At 35.6% G+C, this 18,728-nt stretch overlaps 1 long non-coding RNA gene across 1 annotated transcript in view; it reads right to left on the bottom strand.

Annotated features, from left to right (window-relative positions):
• LOC140712865 (uncharacterized) overlaps window positions 1-13,487 on the bottom strand; it is a 136,014-nt gene extending 122,527 nt beyond the window's left edge. The window contains exon 1 of the long non-coding RNA XR_012094675.1: window positions 13,413-13,487. This is a non-coding gene — a long non-coding RNA (uncharacterized lncRNA). The remainder of the gene's footprint in view (window positions 1-13,412) is intronic.
• Window positions 13,488-18,728: the final 5,241 nt, after the last annotated feature.

Genomic DNA, 18,728 nt, shown 5'->3' with positions numbered 1-18,728 from the left:
TAAAAATAAATGGTAGTCAGTGAATACCTTGATCAGATGGCATTTGAGCAAGTCCTGAAGAAAACAAAGGCTTGAATCACGCGAATAACTGTAGGAAAAGAATTCCAGGCAAAGAAAAAAGCTAGGCAAATGTTCTGAGAGAACATGTTTGGTTCATTTGAGAAACAGTAAAGAGATCAACCACTGAGGCCGGACAGGAAAGAGAGAGAGGAACAGGGATATTTGTGCTTGGATCTTAATTTTTCTAGGTTACCAAGTGAGAAAACAGAAAGGCTAATATTTAAATATATAATATGTATTACATAAAATATATATTGTATATTTAATATATAATATATTTAATATATAATATATTTATATTATATATAAATTATATATTATTATATATGATATATTATACATTTAATACATATTTATATATTATATATTTTATGTAATATATATTTTATATATTATATTAAATATATAAATATATAATATATAATATATACATTATATATTATATATTATATGCATTATATATTTTATAATATATTATATATTTTATATATATATATTACTTACAGTTCCAGAGAGAAGGGAGCATAACTTGCCAGATAGAGCCACAAAGGTTTGTTCGGGAGGCAGAAGAAGGAACAAGGGGAACAAGAAGGAACAAGGGGAACAAGAAGGAACAAGGGGAACAAGGGGAACAAGAAGGAACAAGGGGAAGGCACTGGCCAGAGTTTTATTGGGATTTCCATGATAAAGGCAAGGCAGGGTGGGGTAAAAAGCTTAGGACCTGCTAATTTGAATAGTTGTAGTGGGATTTTGGACACAGTGTTGCCCTTTAGCTGTCTGGTATCTGACTCTGGGTTGGTTTAGTGCCGAAGAAATACTAGCTTGATGTGTGACCGATAAGGAGGTGTTGGGGGTACAGACCTGGGATTGGTTATAAGGTTGGTGATACGATTTTCATACACTGTGAAAGCTGGATCACAGGACGGATATAAACAACTTTGAGTGTTAATTTGGCCTTGTGATGAATGACCAAAAATAGACAAGACAGAATTGAAAAAAACAGTTAAAACACAGTGATAGGACACGAAGCCAGAAAAGGAAAAGGGAGCAGATGATTGATATGAATATCTGTAAGTTATTGTAAGTATTTTAAATTTTACTATAGGTGAAACAGGAAAGCAGTTGGAGAGTTTTGAGCAGAGGAATAGCATAATCTGACACATTTTAAAGGGATCTCAGATGGGCATTGGGGTTCACGTCTGTAATCCCAGCACTTTGGGTGGCCAAGGCAGGTGGATCACCTGATATCAGGAGTTCAAGACCACCCTGGCCAACATGGTGAAACCCTGTCTTTACTAAAAATACAAAAATTAGCCAGGTGTAGTGGCAGGCGCCTGTAATCCTAGCTACCCTGGAAGCTGAAGCAGGAGAATCACTTGAACCCATGAGGCAGAGGCTGCAATGAGCCCAGATCGTGCCACTGCACTCCAGCCTGGGTGACAAAGTGAGACTACATCTCAATAAATAAATAAATAAATAAATAAATAAATCTCTATAGGTCCCAGGCTGCTGTGGTGGAAATAGTTTGGAGAAATAAGAATTTCAGTAGCTTGATTTTTGACCTCTTAAGTTTGAACTGTCTAAAAAGAAACAGGTGGAGATGTCGAAAAGTAGGTTAATATATAACTTCTCCTGAGTATAAATTTGGAAATCTGTGTTGTGTTTTAGACAGTGTTTAAAGCTGTGAGATTAGATGAGATCCCCCTAGTGTAGGCTGAAGAACTCCAATGACCAAGCTCTGTGGAACTGCAGAATTGAGAGATTAGGGTAAGGAGAAGAAACCAATAACTGACTCAGGATAAGTCAGTGTGGAAATAATGAAACCCTAAATAGTGCTATGGAAGCTATGTGAAAAATGTATTTTGTGAAGAAGGGATTAAGTGTAAAATGTTTTTTTTGTTTGTTTGTTTTGTTTTTTTTGAGATGAAGTTTCGTTCTTGTTGCCCAGGCTGGAGTGCAATGGCCCGATCTCAGCTCACCACAACCTCTGCCTCCCAGGATCAATGGATTCTCTTGCCTCAGCATCCCGAGTAGCTGGGATTACAGATATGTACCACCACACCCAGCTAATTTTTTGTATTTTCAGTAGAGACAGGGTTTCTCCATGTTGGTCAGGCTGTTCTTGAACTCCTGACCTCACGTGATTTGCCTGCCTCTGCCTCCCTAAGTGTTGGGATGACAGACATGAGCCAGGTGATGGTCTTAATAAGATGAGATCTGCTAACTGAATGGATTTTTCATTATTTGAAAGTCTTTGGTGACATTGATAAGACCTGTTTTAGTGGAGTAGCATTGGTGAAAGACTATTTGGAGAGGATTCGAGAGAAAATGGCAGGAGAGAAATTTGAGACAAGAGTATAGCCAGCCTTCAAGAAGAATTTTGTTATACAAGTGAGCAGAGAAATTTTAGAGCATATGCAGATAAATATTGGGTCAAGAAAGTTGTTTTGCTTTGTTTTTAACATGGTTGATATTACAATGTGTTTTTATGCCTGTGGGGTTGAGCCAGCATACTGGAAAATAATAAAGATACTGAAATTAAGAGGGGGAAGTAAATGGAGGAATGTTGTTAAGTAAAAGGGAATAAAATCAAGTGACCAAATAGGATGGTTAGTCTTAGATAGAAGCAAAGAATTTTATCCATAAGAACAGCAAGGACTACAGAGTATAGGAATATAAATACAAATATATGATGATGGGAGAGAAATTATTTCCCGTTTTCTGTTTTCTCTAGTGTAATAGGAAGCTGAGACTGGAGAATGGAACAGATACAATTTTTTCCCTTCCCACACCTGAGGCATAAACCATCCTTCCATCACTGACAGACAATAACACACCTAGAATTGTGTCTACATCCACTGGAACACATCTCTCTGGAGGAAGGTGCATTAGAATATGCAACCGCAGGGGGTAGCTCCACTCCATGTAACTCAGATATGCCTCTTTGGAGAAGGGTTGCCCATCCAAACTCCACTGGGAATCTATTATCTATATGAGTTCTCTCCAAAGATACTCTCTACTGCTTGCAAATATATTTTTATTGGACTTGTCTTTATTGTTTACCAGACATGCCTGGGCTTTTATGATTTTTAGAAACAGACTCAGCACTGGTTCCAACTAGTATTAATGAATAAGTCACAAATATGGAATCACAATTCTGATAAGTGCTATAAAAAGGAGAGATGAAATTTGAGCAGAGATCTGAAGGAGACATGAGATAAGCTAAAACAAAGAGAAGAAGTAACATGTACAAAGACATCGAAGTAGATATTGAAGACAATGATCCCAGCAAGACAGGAGCACAGAAAATGAAGGAGAAACAGATGATAGAGATGGCGAGTGGTAAAGCTGGGGAGATAGAACAGAGCCAGATAGTGCAGAGCCTTGTAAGTAACTTTCTGAATTCTTGTTTTTATCATAAAACCAATGGAAATCTATTGATGTCATTTAAACAAACGTGCGACATAGTCAGATTTGCAATGTAAAAGGAGTTCAGAACTAAGCAGCTGGAAGTTCTCACCTTGAAGCTCACTGCATAAAGAGGAGAGGAAGGAAATTCCTCTTTGTGCAGTGAGCTTCAAGTGTACGTATGGTAGTTTAAAGGAGCCATGAAGAATCAGACATGCAGGATCAAAGTGCTATCAATATTTAAAGACCAAAAGAGTGAATATATAAAAGGAAGCTGGAGAGGTAAGATACAAATAGTCCATTATTTAATTTTTCTACCTTGCAGTTCTGTATTCCAGACTCAATATCTCAATATTTGTCTCACCAATAGTTTTCATTACTGATTTTCCATTTATCTTTCCTGAGCCTAGCAGTGGTTTCTTCTACTTTCTCACTGAATCATAAATACTGTCTTTTCTTCAGTGTTCCCAAAGGTTTTAGAAGGTTAGAACTTAAAGTCATTTTGCATAGCACAACCTTCCCTCCACTATACTTGCTACTGAATTTCTACCACCATACCTACATTAAGGTAGTTACTCATTCTCACCTCCAGTAAGTCATTATATATAGCCTATTAACTAGAGTTTTCTCTCCTTTTATTTCCCTGTAGAAATTGATCAAATGAGGGCAGGATTCAGGTATCAACTCAAAGCATTACCCCAAGGCCAAGCAATTATTTACTTAAAGAAAATCAGGCAGAATTATTTTGGCTGATAATTTGATCAATGTAGTATTTTTTATTAAAATAACAATATGTTGAATGATTACTATTACACTAGGTAATGGTTTTCAGCTGTGTATCCTTGGCAACTATTTAGCTTGAACCAAAATTTTACTGTATAGCTGAAAACCTCAGCTTTAGAGGAGGGAGAGTTAGATAGTTTTCCTTCTAATACGAGCAAAAGTTATGATAATGAGCTTTAATCAAGTTGTTAGGATGCCATAAACATTAATGAGAAGGAAAGAAAGCGTTAAAATTTTCTTTTTAAAATGATAATTGAATAATTTTTCTAAATGTCCTGCTTAAGTTAAAATGCATGTGTTACTATTCTAAAGCATAACAACTTTGTGAGTTTAAAGTATTTTCGGTTTAATTTGCTCAATAATGAAAATAATGCTACCTAGACTTTACTTTTCACATGTGAATAGGGTTACATACACTATGTCATGATTGTTAAATTATAGACCTTCTCATAGTGATGGTGAATACTTATGAGAACCATAGAACAGCACCATCCCAAAAATTTCTCCAAACCATCTTTGGGACTTGCTTTTCAGCTCAGCTGAAAGATTAATTTGATTTAGGGATACTCTGAGTTAACTCAATGAATGATTTCTCATGTGTAACTCTCAATATTCTCCAGACAATGGCATTTTATCAATGTAATTTTGTCAAGCATCAGTATAGGAGATTAGGTCTGGGCTAAGAAGAACTTGTGCAGAGTTGTAGGAAAGCAATGGTCTTGCTCTTTATATCTGCATTAGAAATAAAATGTATAAGGTGTGGAGAATACTTTTCATTACTTAAACAATAGCTGCTCCATCCTTTGCCCTATTATTCTTTCCTGGTAGATTCTACTTTCCACACTACAGAGGTAGAAAATGCCAGATAGTCAGTCTTTCCCAAGGAGACCGTGGGCATGTGACAACCTATGTCAATGGGACTCAAAGTTAAGTTTGCTGATAAACTTCTGGGAAAGGTTTTCATTTTCCATAAAAAGTAGATGTGATACCTGGAGCTGCAGTAAGCTTCTGTTGACCATGAGAAAATAAACCTAAGGATTAAAGGCAGCACATTGAAATTGTAGAGCAGAAGAAAAGAAAGTGCTTGGGTCCATGGTGTTACAATAGGGACTCTAAACCAACCTTAGAACTAGCTTACCTCTAAGCTCTATGTTATATGGTCTATCATATTTTCTCCTAGTATAATCCATCTTTACTTGAGAAAAATGACCTAATTAATTCTCTAAGTAAACATGTTAAACATAACAGTAGTCATAAGTGGAAAAATAATGGACAGTTCTTATCTCTGGATGCTTTTAAAATAATTTATCTTGATTATGAAGGTTGTTAATGGTAAACAAACCTGGAATTCACAGATTTATGAAGCATGGCTTGCTACAAAATGCCATGTCCACTTCATAATTAAGAGTATAAATTCAGTTTGATGACCGTAACAGCTGTCTTTGTGTCAGTAATGCCACGTGGGTATCACTCAGATTTCACAAATTAAGTCTGGGGCAGGATGGATGCTAATGTGCAGGGTATCATTAGTCCCAGACGTTGCCATGTTTCACCTTTGTTTCTTTTGAATTCTTTGTCAAGTTTAATATTGGCCTAGTTCTCTAGATTTTGTGAATATGATTTGATAATTCAACCCTTAACGATATCTGATTGTCAGTCCTTTTAACTTTCATTTTCTAATGTGAAATACAAAATGACAACTCAAGCAGGACAATATTTTCAGAAGATGCCTAAAGGATAAATGTATTAGAAAGAAATTTTGCTGTAAAAAAATACCTGAGACTGGGTAATTTGTAAAGAAAAGAAGTTGAATTGACTCACAGTTCTGTAGGCTTTACAGGAAGCATGATGCTGGCACCTGCTTGGCATCTGCTTGGCTTCTGGTGTAGCCTCAGGGAGCTTTCAGTAATGGAAGAAGATGAAGCAGGAGCAGGCACTTCACATGGCAAAGCAGGAGCAAGCAAGCAAGCAAGCAAGAGTGTGTGGGGGGGGAGGTGCCAAACTTTTAAATGAGCAGATCTTGGTAGAACTCACTATCATGAAGACAGTACCCAAGCCATGAGGGATCCGCCCCCATGATCCAAACACTTTTCACCAGGCCCCACCTCCAGCACTGGAGATTACAATTCAACATGAGATTTTTGGGCAGAAACTAATATCCACACTATCTCAGGACAACTTGATGTCTTCTAATTTGCTTGGTATGAGTTACTTCTAACAAAAAGCCAGACTTTGAGGCTGGCCACAGATAATTTTTCTAAAACTGTAGTTTGAGTTCTGAAGACGACCATACATTTTCCATAAATCTTGAATTTTTAGCTGGTTATGGCAAATAGTCATCTGATTTGAGGAGGAGGAGAGCATGCTTAAAGTAGATGTAAGAGTATGTGCCTGGATATTTGAGTGTCTTATTGTAGAGACTAGTATTTTCCGTCTCAAAGGCATATTTTCTCTCTTACATAGTAATAAGATTTTTGGATACACACAGAGATGCTCAACTTACGACAACAATTCTCAACTTCTCTTCAAACTAGGTAAGAGTGTGACGAAGTTCTAGCCAATGAATGTGAATGGGCCTACCATGTGCAATTTCCAAATCATGGCTATAAAGAAAAGAAATGTGTCCTCTATTTTCTGTTTTTATTCTCTTTTCCTCTGACTGGCAAAACCCATATTGTGTCATTAGATGGATGCTGTTATTAAAGATAAAAGGCAACAAAATAGAGGGAATCTAGATATTTGATCATTACAGATTGAGCATGCTAGCTCAACCAAACTCTTATGCTCTCACATGAAAGGGCAAAAGGTCCTTTTGATCAAGCCACTATAATCTCTGCTCTCTACTACTGGGCTAAACCGGTATTCCAACTAATGTATTCGCCCATCTCCATAATGATTTGGTTTGTATACGTTATATTTGGTCCTATCAAATATTAAGTTTGCACGCATTTTCTTCCCATTTCATCTTTAAAACTCAGTATGTTCAACTAAAAGTTCGACTTATTACTTTGCAAAAAAGAGAGAGTAGGTATTGGAGAACATCTAGAAGTCTCTGTCATATTGAATTATTTTGATAAATGAACAAAATAAAATGTTGGTAGATACAGTAGTTTAAAACGTTCTTTTTTAATGTTTATTTATTTTGAGATGGAGCCTTGCTCTGTTGCCTAGGTTAGAGTATGATCTCTCTCACTGCAACCTCCACCTCCAGCGTTCCAGCAATTCTCATGCCCTCAGTCTCCGAGTAGCTGGAATTACAGGTGTCCACCACCATGCCCAGCTAATCTTTATATTTTTAGTAGAGATGGGGTTTTGCCTTGCTGGCCAGGCTGGTCTTGAACTCCTGGTCTCAAATAATCTGCTTGCCTAGGCCTTCCAAAGGGCTAGGATTACAGGCGTGAGCTACAGCATCAGCCTTAAAATGTTATTTAACAAATTGTATTTCTCAATTACCACCATCCACAGATTTTCCTTACCTGTTATTTTAAGAAAATGTTATAATAGCATTTGCCTGAAATTCCTAATATAAGATCTTTTTTGGACCATGAGCCTTCTTCAAATCATCAGGTAGTTTTAAAACTTTTCCTAAAAAATCATTTTTGTTGGAAGGATGCCAATACAAAAGTTCCCACATTTATACACTTTTAAGTGAGGAATTATTATGCATGTAATAAAAGGTGTGCTCTAGGGCAAAAGCACCTTAACTCTCATCTTTTTACAAGTATTTGGAAGAAGGGTAGTAAAGGGTCATTTTATTTTACTCCACATCATTTTGTATCATTTTTTTTTCTATTGTTGATGGTTTTGATGTATTATATTAACTTTTGTTCACCATCACCTGAAAAGCACAAAAGCAGTAAGAATGAGAAAAGTGCCTAGAAAACAAAATTTCTGATTTGAAATAAAAATAACAATAAAAATTAAGCAATATGTGAGAAAATAATGTTGCATGGGAAATAATTACAGGAAGCATTATCTTAAAAGAAAACAGTAAATCATGCAATGTGTGGTAAGAGCTATGTGCTTTTGCAATATAAAATAACAAAGTGATGAGAAAAAATTAGTGACAAATGTGAAAACCAGATCTGTGTGACTGGATCCAGAGTTCACAAGCTTTGCCAGATGTTGGAATTACTGAGAAGATTAAAAAAAAAAAAAAAAAAAAATTACTGATGACTGCTTGCCAGTCCTTAAAGATCCTACTCTAGTTGGTCTTTAATGTAGCATATAGCATGTGGCCTAGATATCTAGATTTTTTTTTTTTTTTTTTTTTTTTTTTTTTGAGACGGAGTCTTTCTCTGTCGCCCAGGCTGGAGTGCAGTGGCCGGATCTCAGCTCGCTGCAAGCTCTGCCTCCAGGGTTTACGCCATTCTCCTGCCTCAGCCTCCGGAGTAGCTGGGACTACAGGCGCCGGCCACCTCGCTCGGCTAGTTTTTTGTATTTTTTAGTAGAGACGGGGTTTCACCGGGTTAGCCAGGATGGTCTCGATCTCCTGACCTCGTGATCCGCCCGTCTCGGCCTCCCAAAGTGCTGGGATTACAGGCTTGAGCCACCACGCCCGGCCTGATATCTAGATTTTTAAAAATCTTTCCGCTGATTCTATTGTGCAGTCAAGGTTGAGAATCACTGGACTAAGGTAACGGCATTAATGTCAGATGTCAATTAGTTTAATATTAATGCAGAAGAAGCTTGGGAATTCATCTAAAATCTTATATTTAAAATTAGAGAGGGGTCTGATTGTAAAAATATCTTAAGCCATACAGGGTCAATACCTGTTACCCCATCAGCAATAGAGTAGTTTCTAAGATTCTGTAAGATAAAACTAGCCAACAGAATTTTCTTCAATGATAGAAATGTTCTAATCCACGCTGTCCAATATAATAGCCACTTGCCACATGTGACTGACTATTGAGGATTTGAAATATGGCTAGTGCAACAGAGACACTAAATTAATAATAGTATTTATTTAATGAAAAATATTTTAAATTAAAAATATGATCAAGTTTTATTAATTTATATTTAAATGTAAATAAACATCAGTGGCAAGTGGCTATCTTATTGGATGTTGCAGTCCCAAAATAAACTCAGAAGACATTAAGTTGGAGCATTACCTGATTCTACAGATTTTCAGTGTTGAAAAGTAGATAGCCTATTTTAGATAAAAATTCCAGATACAACATATATTTGCAAAATAAACATATATGAATTTTTTAAACCTCCAAAGAATATATACTCATACTCTTTTACTTACAGAAACGACTAAAGCTTTAATTACCCTTTGCAAGTCTTGGAGCACTGAAAAAATAGGTATATAAACAGATTTTCAGAAAAAAAAAAACGGTTGTAAATATGAGTTTTATTCGGTTTTTATTTTGATTTTAATTAAATCAACTTAATTTTTAAATATAAAAGTATGGCAGTAAGCTTCATGTCTAAAATAAATTCATATGAAGAGACAATATAGAGGTATAAATTAGGACTCTGTGCCAATAAAATAAGCACGTGTTTCTTTTTCTATCTTTATACTAATACATTGGACTTATGTGCTTACATACTAGACAACGGGTTAAAAGTTTTTTTATGCATATTCTTATTTGATCTTCACAACCGTCTTTTGAGGTAGGTACTGTTACATACATTAAACACATGCAGAAACTAAAGCTCACAGCAGTTAATTTCTTCAAATTCACCTAGCTTATGAATGTTAACGCTGAATGCTGCATTGTATCTTTATTAGTCGTAATAACTGGCACACCTCCTTGTAACTATGTAGGAATAGTTAGTAGTGTTATTTTTATTGCTAGCCAACATTTCAATACGACGGCTAAGATAAATGCTCTATCAACAGAAAACAATTGGCCACTGTCTGAACAGGTGTTACTTATTTGTGTATTTGTGAATGTATATTTGCTTCATTAATACCACTCACATTTCTGTACCTCTAGCTCTCCAACAGTATTTTGAACTAAGCCAAATTCTAAAAGCCATAGTAACAAAGTATTTATTACTATTCAGAGATTAGAACAATTCGTTGCTTTTCATTGTCTCCTATAGTTTTGGCAAGGTAGCATAAACAAAAATAGGAATGTGATTATTACGCATGCCTTTTGTTTAAGAGCTATTAAATATGTTAAGATAATTTAGCCAAAATGCACTTTAAAAAGAACATGCTGATTTGCACATTTCTTCACCAAATAACAATGGCATTTAAAATCTAAATTTATAGTAAAGAGGTATCACAGGATTTTCAAGCAACAAAGCCATTTCTAGCTGCTAAAGTGCAAGAATGAAGAGACAGAATAATAAAACCTTGGGGACATGTCTAAAAATGTGACACTATACATCGAACATCCATCTCGAGGTGTCTCCAGAAAAGCCTGATGTACACTTTAAACGCAGGATACTGCCACAGCAGGGCCTTTTTCAAAATGTATCACTTGATTTGTATATTTCACCTTAGACTCCACTAGAAAGATGTGGGACTAGCCAAATTATGGTCATCAGCCAGCGAGTTCTTTCAAGTTTATTTTCTGGATACTTTAGAGATAAGCATCTCCAAGGCCTCATCTCATAGACCAGAGTTGCTATTTTCAATCAGTGTAACGAGACAACACATTTGAAAATTCATATTAGCTTATTCTTCAGTGTTTCCTTTATTTCTGCTTAACATAAATGGTTATATTACTAATCATATTTCAATCTTCAAAAAATTATGAAATGACATGAAATAAAACTCAACTTCAATAACTGAAAATAGTTATTAATTGAATTTCACCATATGCCAGCCACTTTGCTTAGCACTTTATGTAATGCAACCCTCTACATTTTATGAAGAAAAAATTGTTTTCCATAGTCTACCTATAAAGAAACTGAGGCTGAAAGTTAAATAACTTCCCAAGAGTAACATAGCCAGTAGGAAGAAGTGCCTGGTAGCAAAGTCCATGTTCTCAATTTTTCTCCTCTGTGCTAAAGTGAGAAAATATCTGGATGTGGTTAAATATTTTCTAGTCTTTTCTTGTCTGAAAGTAGATTATTATGCCTTTCACAAAAGAAAAGAGCTACTTTGAAGAAACCAAGGACACTAGTCATATAATCTACTCTTCCAAAAATATTTGTACTTTCTCACAAACTATCCAAAAACTCAACAAGAAATTATCCTTCATTTTCATAACATGTTGAAGCCTTATTTTATCAAAGAAAAAATTGAAAATAATAAATTAATGAACTCAGATGTTTATTATTTTTATTCCATACTATGTATTTACTCTTTTCTCACTGAGATCCCAAATTTAGTCAATGGAGGACTGCCACACGTTACAGACAACAGGACAGGTGGTAATTAAGTTTAAAAGAGAAAACAAGACCATATAAATACTAGAAGAGAATACAGGGTCATATCTTTATAGTTTTGGAGAAGGCCTTTCAAATTATGACCTCAAATCCAGAATTCATTAAAAGTTTTATAAATTCAACTTCATCGATAGATATAGACAAGACATAGATATACACAACTTTTTTATGATTAAAACACTATAACCCAAAGCAAATTACAAAACTCTCAAATCATGTACATCACAGAGAGAAAATACGGAAGCTCCTTAAAACTAAGTAGTAGAAAACCAGCACCCAACAGAAAAATGGACAAATATGAAGCTGATGTTTATAGGTTAAAAGAAAAGAAAAAAACAGATGTCCCTTAAGTATATGAAAGCCTAGTCAATCTCAGAGTAAATCTGATTTTGGGATCAGAACAAAGGAATAACAAACCCAAAACTATACCAAGAGATAATTTTTAACCTATAATAGACATGACAAGAACCTAAAATTTACAACTCTATTGGCAAGTTTGTGAAAAAAGTAACTTCTCTAATATGTTGCTATCGGGTGTAAAATAGTGAGACCCTGTGGAGACAACTTGAGAACGACCATTAAAATAAAAATGCCTTCGCTGTTGATTTATCAGCCTCTACTCCTAAGAACTGATTCTGCTAATTTCCATGCATGTATACAGCGTGATATATGTAAGTGGTAATTCATTATAATACTTTTTTGTGATAGCAATAGATTGAGAAAACAACAACAAACATTGAGCAGTAGGGGCATATTACATAATTGACTATCTCCCTATTGATAAACATTTTCTTTTCTGTTGTCACTTTTTTCTCCACATAATATGCCCCAGCCTTGTTCTAGAAGGCAAATGACATAAACTGGCCTGTGAACACATGGAATTCTGGGAGTAAGACCCAGATAGAGTCACAAATGGTTGCCCGGAAACTATCAGAACAGCACTCGCACAACCTCCCTGCTCTCAGGAGAACCTGGCACAGCACGATCACCAACTCAGAGGGAGGCAAGCAACCTTGAGTCAGTTCCCAGGCAGTAATGAGTGTTCAAAGGAGATATAACTCTAAGGAAAAGGATTGAGGTCATGGAATGAGAAGAAACAGATGGGAAGAATCATTTGAACCATATCCAGGTCTTTTGAAAATGATGAGACAGAAGAGAAAGAGACAATTGCTTCAGACAATTTTGCTGAGAAATTTGCCTCAGATAAGTTTCTAAGATAAGAAAACCCCTAGGCAGGGAGCGGTGGGGGGTCGAGGGGGAGGGGGCAGGCAGAAAAAGAAAAGAAAAGGAAAGAAAAAAAAAGAAAAGAGCAAATATATTCTTCCTTCTTATCTTCGATTTGCCAGAGTAGCTTTACTAAGATGCTGCCCAATCATTTCTCTCCAGACACTTTTGTCAATTATCTTAACACTATATAGGAACATTTCTGGACTTGATTCATTAATGATTAGAAAGCTCTTAACTAGATGACCAGGCTACAGTCTCACCTGCCAGGCAGTGCAGCTGCAGATCTTGGCTGACCATCCTGTCCGGTGATAGAGAGACTAATACAAAATAAATGCTTTTATAAATTGCAAGTTAATCTTCTGCTGATTGATATTCCTGAGTAGAATTACTAACGTAGATTTGGGGAAGAAAAAAAGAGGGAAAGACAAAGATAGTCATTAATTATATTTTTGTATGTGTCAGGCAAAATATCAGCATGTTTTTGTGCTTTCTGTTAATAGTCTCATAAATATTAAAAGTTAGGCATTATTATCCTCCATTTTGCAGGTGAGAAAATTGGGACTTAGAAAAGTTTTTAGACTTACCTATGATCACATAGAGGCAGAGATCAAATTTGAATGTGAAATAGTCTGATTCTGAAGTTCCTGTTCTTTCTAAACACATTCTATTGTCTGTATTTCAAATGTGAAAAACTTGGGTTTTACCCTATTTGCAACCTAACACGTTAGTCTGCCATGGATGCTGGCAGAACACATGAGACTCCTGGGTCAGGGACAAATGACAGTTTATTACTTAAAAATAGCAATAGCTAGGACATATCATTTTTCTTATATCAGTTCCTCAGATCCCAAATATATAGGTGACATGAAAAGGGGCAGATGACACCTGCACATGCCGTGGGCTCTGTTACAGGAGAACAACACTGAATTTAAGAAATATAATTGTTTTGTAATGTGCAATGGGCATAACTGCCTTTTGCCCTGGAGAAAAACACCTTTTTCCCTATAAGCAGTAAAAAAGACCATCTCTATCTTCCAAGACTATTTGTTATAAAAATATCCTTGCAAATATTATCTGGAACAAAGACCATCACTGTTTCTGTTCACAAGGTGCACAGAAGTAAAACAGACCTGTGGAGAATTGTCTCCTAATACTAATCCAATAATCGTATTATAGTATTGCTTAGCATAGACCTTATAACAATTTCTCATACTTTCTAAAGAATATCTGTGCTCTTCCTTTCCAAAATGGTGGTGGAGAAGCAAGCTTGCTTCACTCCCCAGAATAGAAAATCAAAAACAAATATCTATCACCAAGATTATTACCAGTAATATCCCACAACTCAAATGTAAGAATGAGTAAGTTCCTGGGGACGCAGAGAGGTGAACAAATTCAAAAATGTAGAAATCATACCCAGTGTCTTTACAGACCATAGAAAATAAAACTACTAATAATTAATAAAAGGAACCTTATAAACTAGAAAAACACATGGGAATTAAACAACATGCTCCTGAATAACCTATAGGTCAATGAAGAAATTAAGAATGAAATTTTAAAATATTGAAACAAATCAAAATCAAAACACAACATACTAAAATCTATAAGATAAAGTAAAATCGGCACTAAGAGTGAAGTCTACAGCAATAAATGCCTACATTACAAAGTTGAAATATTTCAAATAAACAACCTAATGATGTAACTCGAGGAACCAGAAAAGCAAAAACAAACCAAAACCAAATTAGTACAAGGCAAGAAATAAAGATGACAGCAATAATAAATGAAATCGAGATTATAAAATACAGAAGAGAAGTGACATAACAAAAGCATTTTTGCGTTTTTTGTTTTTTTTTTTGGAGGGTAAAGATAAACAAAACTGAAACTTTTTGCCACACTAAAAAACAAACAAACAAACAAACAAACTCAGAAGACCCAAATAAAAGCACAAACAAAAAAGGAAACAACCACAGAAATACAAAGAATCATTAGATATTATTATGGACTTTATGACAAGAAATTGTAATTGCTTTATTCTACGTCTTAGGATTTTAGAACATGTATAGTTTGAGCTCTCTATGTAACATTAACTACTTGTACATGGTGTATTTTCCCATTTTATGTTATGTTTATTTATGTATCTTTAAAGAGCATAGAATATTTTGAAACATAGAACACTATCAACAGTTTTTCATGATTTCTTCTACTACTTCAAAATAAGCAAGTTATCACATTGCTTGATAAATATTGTAATTTCAGCTGTTTTCTCATAAAATTTACATTTCTGTTAAATGGCTTCTATATCAATCTGGAGTTTCTCATTCTTGTGAGAATAAAGGAATCATTCTTTTCAGCTTCCTCCTCAAATCTTCTCTCCGGTAGCATTAACATGCCTCGTGCCTTGAATCTTTCCTTGTGTAAGTCAGTTTACCATGTAATTTGCTGTAAGCTTCAACATTTGAAATAAAAACTTCAGTCATAAACTCCCAATGAAAGTAGAGTGTGATTATGCTTCATCTCGGTTTGAGATATTGTACTTCTATTCATTTAGAAAATGTCCATTTACATTTTAAAGTCTTTTATTGTCAATTGTTGGTTCTGAACAATACCTAAATTGGAGTGATGTTGGGGAAAAGTTGAAGTCTTAGCAACTGATTTATTGGATTCAGCATAAGGACTCATCTCTGATTTTTTTTTTCGTCTTGCCCAAATTCCTATCTAAGGGGTCTGGTGAGTCACAGATTCTCACAAACCATAAATTCTCATCAGAATGAGTTTTATTTAACCCTGTATATCATGACTTACTTTCCAATCTGACTCTGGCATAACAAAGAAAAAAATCAAAATATTTTTACCACAAACACGTTTCTCTGCCATATCTTGAAATGGCCCTGCAAAGCTAAGCTTTGTGGGGGAAAATCTGTGTCTGTAAAGAATCTCCATTGACATAGCTAGATCTTTTTCTTCCAGGCCCTCCTAATCCTGAAGAGATTAAGATATTAAGTCTAGTACCTTTTAAAGATCTAAATAGGAGGCCAGGCGTGGTGGCTCATGCCTGTAATCCTAGCACTTTGGGAGCCTGAGGTGGGTGGGGCTCATAAGGTCAGAAGTTTGAGACCAGCCTGACCAACATGGTGAAACCCTGTCTCTACTGAAAATAGAAAAATTAGCTGCATTTAGTGATGCACTCCTGTAATTCCAGCTACTCAGGAGGCTGAGGCAGGAGAATTGTTGACAGAGCAAGACTCTGTCTCCAAACAAACAAACAAATATCTAAATAGGAAACATTTGTCATCTACTGTCTCTAAGGGCAGCCACTATAAGACTTCAAAAGGACCTTGGTCTCTCGGTCTCCACAATCTTTTATCCTAACTTGAACATTTCCTTGAGATAGAGTCTCATTCTGTCACCCAGGCTGGAGTGCAGTGGCACGATCTTGGCTTACTACAGCCTCCACTTCCCTAGTTCAGGCAATTCTCATCTCACTCTATCACCTAGGCTGGAGTGCAGTGGCACGATCTTGGCTCACTACAACCTCCACATCCCGAGTTCAAGCAATTCTCCTGTCTCAGTCTCCCAAGTAGCTGGGACTACAGGTGCCCACCACCATGCCGGGCTAATTTTTGTACTTTTAGTAGAGATGAGGTTTCACCATGTTGGTCAGGCTGGTCTCAAACTCCTGACCTGAGGTGACCCGCCTCTTCGGCCTCCCAAAGTGCTGGGATTATAGGCATGAGCCATCATGCCCGGCCTGAACATTTCCTTTCTATCGATCCCAGGTCTTCAGACAAACCCAACCAATTGTCAACCAGAAAATGCTTAAGTTTACCTACAGCCTGGAAGCCCCTGCTTTGCGTTGCCCCACCTTTCTGAACCAAACTAATGTATTTCTTAAATGTATTTGATTGATGTCTCATGCCTCCTTAAAATATGTAAAACCAACCTGTACCCCAACCACCTTGGGCACAAGATCTCAGAACCTCCTGAGGGCTTTGTCACGGGACATGGTCACTCATATTTGGCTCAAAATAAATCTCTAAAAATATTTTAGAGTTTGACTCCTTTTGTCAACAAGCACAAAAGACATTGAAGGTATTTTGATATCTTCATATGAAAATATAGTGCATTTTAAAATTCACATCCTTTATCAAGAATTTTGTTAGTATGCCTATAAAGTCTCCATAGGTAGAAACAATATTGAATAGGGTAGACCGCTCTAATTCATGATTAAACACTTTCTTTCTTACTAGCAATGGTTATAATTATTTTTAATCATTTATAAACTTATCTTAATTTTGCTGATATTCAAAGCTTAAACTTGAGGTTTTTATGGTAAATCATCTTAAATGTCTTGCTATCCTTCAGATGTACTGTTTTCCATATTTCCATTTGTTACAGTATCAGAAATGTAAGAATGTAGTTACTTACAGAGTTGGCATTGAAACCTAGAATTAATCCAATCATATTGGCATTAATCTAGGCAACTGTCAATAAATAAAAAAGATGGGGAAAATGAGTGGCAGTCACATATTCTGGATATTGTAGAGACAGACCTGAGTCAGTTATTTGGAAATTTGTTGTAGTTATATTAAAAATAACCAAATAAATTTGCAAAGAATCCCTTAAGTTGTGCATAAAGAGGCAAATTGAATTTTTCTTTATGTATGGTTTTAGTTATATACATTACATTTAGTTATATACATTATATTTCATTTTCTGTGATTATTTAAAATAGTCTTAACAGTGTTAAGCCTATAATTTCTGAATATGTAAAGTTTCAGGATACCATATTTTAGTCACTGATATCTGATTGACTAAATTATTTTGTACTACATAATTTGAATCTCAGTATATTAAGACTGTGTAAGTAATGATTTTATTAGATGGATGTTAGTAGAACTCGGACTCTAGGAGACATAGGCTTTAACTAAACATGAAATCAATGTGAATACCTTGGCTCAAATGACTAATCGATCAGTCAATCAGGACAAAAAGCAGTCAAATTAATTTTGTTTGAATTTACTAGAATATTTTTATTAAAAAAAGATTTAGTCAAATTAATTGACCATTTGATGTGAAGGAGTATTTTGTGAATAAAATTGTTTTTGAAAATCTGTTTTACAGGTAGATAAAATGAAATTTAATCACTCAATAGATCTAATAAGTATTGGTTCATTTATTTAATCTAATAACAAATATTTGTGATGTTTCAAAGAATTTCTGTCTCCAATTGTTATAGAGTCAGTTAAAGGCCATGTATATTAATGTGCAAAATATAACAACACTTACAGGATGATGCAGGATGCGATCTATTATTTCAAATTATGTCTACTCATGAATAAATTACAAACAATTTCATTAGAAGGACTCTTGAGAGCCTGGATTTTGGACTATTATTATTATTTTTGAGAAGGAGTTTCGCTCTTGTTGCCAAGGCTGGAGCACAACGGTGCGATCTTGGCTCACCGCAACCTCCGCTTCCCAGATTCAAGCGGTTTGCCTGCCTCAGCCTTCCCGAGTAGCTGGGATGACAGGCATGCACCACCACTCCCGGCTAATTTTGTGTTTTTAGTAGAGACAGGGTTTCTCCATGTTGGTCAGGCTGGTCCCGAGCTCCCAGCCTCAGGTCATCCGCCCGCCTCAGCCTCCCAAAATTCTGGGATTACAGGCATGAGCCACCGCGCTGACTGATTATTTTAACAATCTTGCGATATACTATAAAGTTGTTACAATGCTTTACGGAACCTGAACTGTAAGAACTGAACTAAATTCATCCTGAGCTAGGCAATGTTATTAAATCATGTAAGACCTTGCCAGCGCACTGCCTACAATGTCAGGATCAGACACGATGTTGTAGAGAAGATTAATTTAAACTAAATACAAAAAATATGTAGATGAAAAATAAC

This window comes from Chlorocebus sabaeus, chromosome 11, assembly GCF_047675955.1.
Source record: "Chlorocebus sabaeus isolate Y175 chromosome 11, mChlSab1.0.hap1, whole genome shotgun sequence".
Classification (NCBI taxonomy): Eukaryota; Metazoa; Chordata; class Mammalia; order Primates; family Cercopithecidae; genus Chlorocebus; species Chlorocebus sabaeus.
This window is presented reverse-complemented; position numbering and strand designations above follow the sequence as displayed.